At 51.3% G+C, this 8,125-nt stretch overlaps 1 pseudogene; it reads left to right on the top strand.

The window, feature by feature from the left end:
• The first annotated feature begins 711 nt into the window (after nt 1-711).
• Nucleotides 712-7,113, top strand: LOC125509428 (annotated as a pseudogene).
• Nucleotides 7,114-8,125: the final 1,012 nt, after the last annotated feature.

The raw sequence follows: 8,125 nt of genomic DNA, 5'->3' as shown, positions 1-8,125 counted from the left end.
GACTGTCTTTCTCGCAAAAAAAAGTGCTTCCACGAGAAGCACATATTTGCTTACCCGAGAAGCAAAGTTGTGTTCTCGAAAAAGTGAAAAACTGCAACCATGCTTCCGGGCTCTGATTTTTCTTCCCTTTTCTCGTATCCATTTTTTTGTTTTTCATCTTTTTTTCTTTTTTTCTTTTCTTTTTTGATTTTTTGTCTCCCTTTTTTCCAGTATATGGATTTTCCTCTTTTTTGTGAAAAAATGTTTATCAGAACTTATTAACATGGGATCTACTTTCGAAAATCTCAGGCAAAAAATCAACGATGAAAACTATTCAGGATTTGGACGCACGGTTCAATAGATAAAATATTTTGAATAAACGAATTTACAAGAAAAAGAAAAAAACTCACAAGTTGCGACAAATGACACACACACTTATCAGCGTTTGAGAAGGTGTGTCATTTTGCTGACGACCCTTAACTGGTGATTTCGATTTTTCTAGTGGAGTACGTATCATTTTGCTGACGACCCTTTTTTTTTTGAAACATTTTGCTGATGAAATTCTGAACATAAGGCCCAATTCTGAACAAATGTACTCCTAAAAAGGGAAAACAAATATAAGGCCCAATTCTGAACTTATGTACTCCTAAAAAGGGAAAACAAATATAAGGCCCAATGGGTTATGGACCCAATAGAAACTCTTGCGTCTCCACCGACCGAACTTCCCTGTCGCCCGCTCTCCAGCCGTCGTACTGCAATTTCCGTTCCCACTCAAACCCCACGCCATTAGAAAAAAATGAGAGGGGAAAATCCCACTCAAACCCGACGACGGTGGGGAGCACGACGGCCGCGCCGGGCGGCACCATCGGCGCGGGCCAACGGTGGCGCGATCGGAGGCCCTCTTCATGGATTTGTAGCTGTACAGCCTGTGATCTCCTGGTTGTCTTGTCTGCCACCGGCTGGGCACCCGCGCGCCCACCACCTGCTCGTGCAAATGCGCGGCACAGCCCAGCACTTGCACCGCCTGCTGATCCCGATGCCTGCTACCTCCGGATGCTTGCCTACTAGGATCATGTGCAGCGTTGTTTGTGGAGACAACTTTCTGAAAACCAGAGATGCTAACCTGGCCCTAGAGGATTGGCATTATTGCGCAAATCAGGCTGAGGCTTGCGCTAGATGATTCAAAGGGTAGGGGCGGTGACTGCGAGCATGCCTGATGCACCTCCTCCTCGCATGAGGTAGGCCGTGTACAATGTTTTCCATTATCTCGGGAACCTTGTCTGATCAATTACATTTTGAGGCAGAAAATACAGAGGTCGTGTGCTCCTTCTGAAGAAGGCGACAGCAGACCGAAGCCCATTCACCCGGTGCCGGCTATGGATAACTTCAATTAAAAAGGTCAGAATTATGATAGATGGTGGCATGGCATTTTCTCTAGGCATTGCTAAAAAGATCAATGGATCATCTCAACTGGCAATAGTTTAGTTTCGTGAGCTATTGCTAGTGCTCGGCTCTAGAGGCTTCACTGCACATCCTCAGTCTCAAGTGATTCGAGTGTTAGGAAAAAAAGTGCCCCGCTGTACTTATTTACAGTTTGGCATGCACATAGAGCAATACAGAAGCCTCTATCTATCTCTGCTACTTATCTTGTCCTTCTACTTTACATGGGAACGGTGTGAAACTAGCAGGACAAACAGTTTATCTGAAAAAACTAGCAGTGCAAACAACTAACACAATCTGCTTGGTATCCTGCATATCAGGGAAGATGGAACAGTGCCAGACATCTACAAACTGAACATCTTGTTTGTTCCAGAGGGAAGTAAGCATCATGGAGCAAATGAAACACCTCAAGAGTGCCCCACTTGATTTTGGTTGAAAGGGCAGTCATGATGCACCTAACTACTCATTTAATAACAGCCTTAGACATTGTTTTTGGGCTACCTATGTATAAACAAGGTCTCATAGGTTAAGCTTTCTGGCCCACCCCTAGCTCGTGCATAACAGCATAGGTCACACTTGTAGGTTGAACTTTACTAGTAGTAGTACTAAAAATCTGCAATTGCAATATTGCATGATGGGGCCAGACTGTTGAAAAGTTTGTTCATGAATCACATGCCTGGGTTGCGAAAAATGTGGCTTTTCTCTGAACAGAGATGGCGTGTGCACGATAGATGCCCCGCTACTCTGCTCCTCTCTGGTGGATGTTAGCCTGAAACCAGATAGTTGAGATGACCCAGCTTTGTGTGGTTAAGTGAGTAGAATTTCTGTTTGTGCTTCTGTTTGTTACACACATGCAAAATTTGACATCTATAACTGCACATATGTGGAGCTGCTCGGCATGAATTGGTTCAGGCTTAAACTAACCAGATAGTAATTTTTTTTACAGAGCTTGGCTTTTTTGGATGGTGGCGCCCGGCTTCTGCATGGAGGAATGGATTGGTGCACACAGTCAATACATAACCAGGTTGGCTCACTCTAGCTTTATCATGCTCAACTTACTGCAGATCTGTGTACACACGCTCCTAAAGTAGTGTTCAGATTAACTAATAACTCGGTCGGTACGCAAGGGGATCCTCTTGGCAAAGCACCACAACAGTACAGTATTTCCCGAGACAGATAACCCCAGCCATATTGGGCTACTGGCGCGAGTGCGCGCTGCCGAAGTTGAAGTGCTGAGCCGTCTCCGGTGGCTTTCCCACTGCCTGCACCCACTTATCGTGCACTGGGCAATCATAGCCGACGCACAAACAAATCAGTTAGGGGAAAAAGGAGAAAAACAAATGCTTGCAACGCAAAGGCTGTGCAACCTGCAATCGAAGAAGAAATCCATTAAAGGTCGAGCTGGGCCAAATCGACTTGATCGCCCGTCCCTTCTGACGTCATTGAATTACTACTACTGGCCAGGCCTGCTGGACGGATCGGTTGGTTAAATCAGAGACCACCGACTCACTGACTGACAGCGAATGCAGGGTCATTTTGTTGAATTTCCAAAAGGATCGCAAGACTTTTGTTTTAGTCCTGACGTAACCTTCGTATACACGACCGAGGTTGATTAGATTAGTATAGGCTGGTGGGCTGGAAGAATCCGTTGATTGACGACCGACCGAGTGGTGTGCTGCAAGGTCGTCTTTGTTCTCTTTGGTTATTCTACCTACCTTGTACTGTACGTACTGAACGCAAGAAATGAAATGGCTAGGAAATTCAAAGCCGGAGAATAAGTGTTGTTGGCTAGCTAGAACCGCTGGGTCGCTGATTGTTGCTCCCCGGCGGGCTGGCGGGTTCCGAAGCCGAATCCGCGACGTCCCGGTCGCTGGTCGGGATCTCATTCTTGCTCCACTCGGTCGGTCATCAATCAACGGATTCTTCCAGCCCACCATCCTATACTAATCTAATCAACCTCGGTCGTGTATACGAAGGTTACGTCAGGACTAAGACAAAAGTCTTGCAATCCTTTTGGAAATTCGACAAAATGACCCTGCATTCGCTGTCAGTCAGTGAGTCGGTCGTCTCTGATTTAACCAACCGATCCTTAATTCAATGACATACGATATTTAAGCACTGGCCGGCCAGCCAGAACGGACGGGCGATCAAGTTGATTTCGCCGGCTCGACCTTTAATGGATTTCCTCTTCGATTGCAGGTGGCACAGCCTTTGCGTTGCAAGCATTTGTTTTTCGTCGGTCGCCGTCACCTCATTCTCCATTCGTCTATCCTCGTCCCCAGTCCATATTTTCTGCAACCTGCTGCTGCATCCTTTCTGATCCATCTCTAGTACATCGAGGTCGAGCCTATAGAGAAGTGACCGGAGATGCTACCGCCATGTAGAACACTTAGCTAGCTCCGAGGTCCAAGCTACCTCCCATAGTCCATCACTGGCTGCATGCCTTCCCAGTAAAGCATGAGGGCTCCCATGGCCGTCAAGCTCGCGGCCATTCTCCTCCTCCTCCACCTCACACGCTTCCATGCCATGGCCGCTGCGACGGGTGAGCGGCGGGCTGGGACGATCGTCCGGCAGCAGCGTCGGTGGCAAGTGCTGCTGCAGGAGAAGGCCACGCTCCTGGCATTGAAACGATCGCTCACCTTGCCGTCGCCGTCGGCTCTGGCCGACTGGAACGAGTCCAATGACGATGTCTGCGGCCTCACCGGCGTCGCCTGCGACTGGAGGCGGCAGCACGTCACCGGCCTCTCCGTAGGCGACATGAACATCTCTGGCCCCGTGCCGCCGGTCATCGGTAACCTCACGCGCCTCAAAAGCCTCGACATGTCTCGCAATTTCCTCGCAGGGCAGATCCCGGCCGAGCTCTCCAACCTCCGCGGCCTCGAAGTCCTCGACCTCGGCCACAACCAGCTCAGCGGCGGCATACCGCTGTCCCTCTCTGAGCTGGTAAGCTTGGGTTTCCTCTTCCTCAAGGATAATCAGCTCTCAGGCCCTATCCCGGCCGTTCTCTTCAAGAACTGCACCATTCTAAGTGGTCGACTTCGGCAACAACGATCTATCCGGCGAGATTCCCCTGGAAGCCTCGGAGAACATTTTTTTTCTCAACCTCTACTCCAACAGGCTAACCGGAAAACTACCATGGTGGCTCGCTAACTGCACGTATCTATACTTGCTGGATGTGGAGGACAACTCGCTCGCCGACGAGCTCCCCTCCGGCATCATAGCGGGCAAGCAGCAGCTCAAGTACCTGCATTTGTCCAACAACTACCGGTTCTCGAGCCACGACGGCAACACCAACCTGGAGCCCTTCTTCGCCGCAGTATCGAACTGCTCCCAAATACTGGAGATCGAGGCCGGCGCGGTGGGGATGGGCGGTCGGCTGCCAAGCTGGCTTGGCTCGTTGCTCCCACCAAACATGTCACACCTCAACCTGGAGCTCAACGAGATCCAGGGGCCGATCCCGGCCGACATTGGCGAAATGATAAACATCATGCTGATGAACCTCTCAAGCAACCAGCTGAACGGGACAGTCCCGGCATCCATCTGCGCGTTGCCGAAGCTCGAGCGCCTCTCCCTGTCCAACAACGGCCTGACGGGCATGATCCCGGCGTGCATAGGCAACGCGACAAGCCTCGGCGAGCTGGATCTGTCAGGCAATGCGCTGTCGGGGAGCATCCTGAGCGGCATCGGGACCGGGCTTGTCAACCTCTACCTGCAGAACAACCAGCTTTCCGGGGAGATACCGGTAAACCGCCTTGCCGAATGCATGCGCTTGCTCCACCTTGACCTCTCAAACAACAGCTTGACCGGAGAGGTACCATACATGGTCTCTGGCACCAACATTATATTTCTCAACCTGTCACACAACCAGATCAGAGGTGAGCTGCCGCGGGGGCTCGGTGACATGCAACAGGTGCAAGCGATTGACCTGTCCTGGAACAACTTCACAGGCACGATCTCTCCACAGCTTGGACTCTGCCGCGAGCTGGAGGTCCTCGACCTGTCGCACAATTCGCTCACCGGCGTCCTACCATCGTCCTTCGACCTCCTCAACGACCTGAAAAACCTGGACGTATCCCACAACTCCCTGAACGGAGAGATCCCTGCAAACCTGACAAAATGCACCAGCCTGAAACATTTCAACCTGTCGTACAACGACTTCGTCGGCCATGTGCCCACCATCGGCGTCTTTGCAGACTTCACCTTCCTGTCCTACATTGGCAACCCACGGCTCTGCGGCTCGGTGGTGAGGCGCAACTGCCAAAGGCACCGCCCATGGTATCAGTCCCGGAAGTATTTGGTCGTGATGTGCGTCTGCGCCACCGTGCTGACAATCCTCTGCGCGGTTGGTGCCTGGAAGATCCAGGATTGGTTAGCTGCTGTGCAGGAAGACATGTTCAGGGGCCGATGCAGCGGAGGCTTGTCGCTGGTCATGAAGTATAAGTACCCGCGGATCACGTACCAAGAGTTGGTTGAGGCGACACAGGAGTTTAGTGCAGATCGGCTGGTCGGAGCAGGCAGCTACAGCCGCGTGTACCGCGGCACGCTGCGGGCCGGCACCATGGTTGCCGTGAAGGTGCTGCAGCTCCAGTCAGGGAACTCGATCAAGAGCTTCAGCCAGGAGTGCCAGGTCCTGAAGCGCATCCGCCACCGGAACCTCATGAGGATCATCACGGTATGCAGCCTGGCGGACTTCAAGGCGCTGGTCCTGCCCTTCATGGCGAAGGGTAGCCTTGAGCGGTGCCTCTATGCTGGGCCTCCGGCCGAGCTCAGCCTGGTGCACCGTGTCAACATCTGCAGCGACATCGCCGAGGGGGTGGCCTACCTGCACCACCACTCACCAGTCAAGGTCATCCACTGTGACCTTAAGCCAAGCAACGTCCTCATCAACGACGACATAACCGCGCTCGTGTCTGACTTCGGCATTTCCCGGCTGGTCATGAGCGTTGGTGGTGTGGCCAACCCGGCCGACGTCGGTGCCTCCACCGCCAACATGCTGTGCGGTTCCATCGGATACATTCCTCCAGGTAAACCACACACTGCCAAAAGTTAAATCACAAGCTATCCTCGTGATGAGTTCACATGCTCTGAGTTCTGACTTCTGAGTGGTTTTTGGTCGATGGTCTGAAGAGTATGGCTACGGCTCGAACCCAACGACGATGGGTGATGTGTACAGCTTCGGCGTTCTGGTGATGGAGATGGTAACGAGGAAGAAGCCGACCGACGACATGTTCGAGGGTGGGCTGAGCCTGCACAAGTGGGTGAAGAGCCACTACCACGGCCGGGCCGACGCGGTGGTCGACCAGGCGCTGGCCAGGATGGTTCTGGACCAGACGCCTGAGGTGAGGAGAATGTCGGACGCGGCCATCGGCGAGCTGCTGGAGCTCGGCATTCTCTGCACCCAGGAGACCGCGTCCACGCGGCCGTCTATGCTGGACGCCGCCAACGAGCTGGACCGGCTCAAGCGGCACCTCGGCGGCGACACGACCGCTACATTCGAAGATATTGATGACTTAGCTTAGCGGTAGCAAGCTACGCATCCACGGAGTATAAATTAACAGGGATACGTTGTGTATGCGTAGTGAGGACTTTATGTGGTTCTGAACGAGGTAGATGATCTTCTGAATATCACAAGATGTATGTATATCATTCTTTCAAGGTGTCTGATTTGATGTAATTTAAGCTTTGTACATAGGCTTGGTTATTATAATTATATAGACTGAATTAAGTTCAGGAAGTAATTAACTGATTAGCTTAGTGTGACGGCTATATTGTCCTAGTACCGTGTACACACCCGAAACCCTAAAACCCTTGCGGCGACTAGGTCTAGGCGACTCTGACAGCGCTCGCAGATCTCATCGGCGGGGCGCGCACATGTTCCCGGCGACGATGGCGACATCAGGTGCGGGCAAGGGGAAGCAAGGAAGCGGCGCTCTCTCACCGCGCTCGGATCAGGCGTAGATGGAACAAGCGCTTGGCAAGCTCGACATCTCTAAAGAGGAGGCGACTCCTCTGGTGATCGATGACACGGACAACGGTGCAGCACCCAAGTGGCTACTGGCGGGCAAGGTCCTGTACAGAAATCTATTCCACATCCAGACTATTTCCAACGCCCTACATCCAGCATGGAGTAACCCTAGGGGCTTGGTTTTTCGTCCATTGGGGAAGAACATGTTCATAGTGGAGTTTGAATCTAAGAGAGACCAGGATTGAATCTGGGAGGGATCCCCATGGCACATCAGCAAACATGCAGTGATCCTTGAGGACTTTGAATCACACATGCAGCCTTCCGGACTCGAGCATGATTGGTTTGATGCCAAAAATTGGCATGCCAACATTTGGCAAATGCCAAATATTGGCTAGTGATTGGTTGGTTACCATGTTTACTTGTCAACCTCACAAGAAGTTGTCAAATTTTTGACAACTTTTGATATTGTCAAATGTTGGCTTGCCAAATATTGGCAATGTCAAATGTTGGCATCAAACCAATTATCGTCTCAAATTTGATCGGTTGCCGGCATGGGCTAGGTGTAGCGACCAGACCTTAAACAGTCTAATCTCTGTGCTCCGGTGTCATCCCTGGATCAGTAATGCTGACACCACACAGTACTCGGAGGATTTATAACAGAGTAGCAATCACACACTTATTACATCGAGTGTCTCCATAAAGAACTTATTACAATAAATATGGCTTAAGGCCATCTAATAA

Source organism: Triticum urartu, chromosome 5 (assembly GCF_003073215.2).
Source record: "Triticum urartu cultivar G1812 chromosome 5, Tu2.1, whole genome shotgun sequence".
Classification (NCBI taxonomy): Eukaryota; Viridiplantae; Streptophyta; class Magnoliopsida; order Poales; family Poaceae; genus Triticum; species Triticum urartu.
The sequence above is the reverse complement of the archived record's forward strand: the minus strand, read 5'-3'. Positions and strand labels throughout refer to the sequence as shown.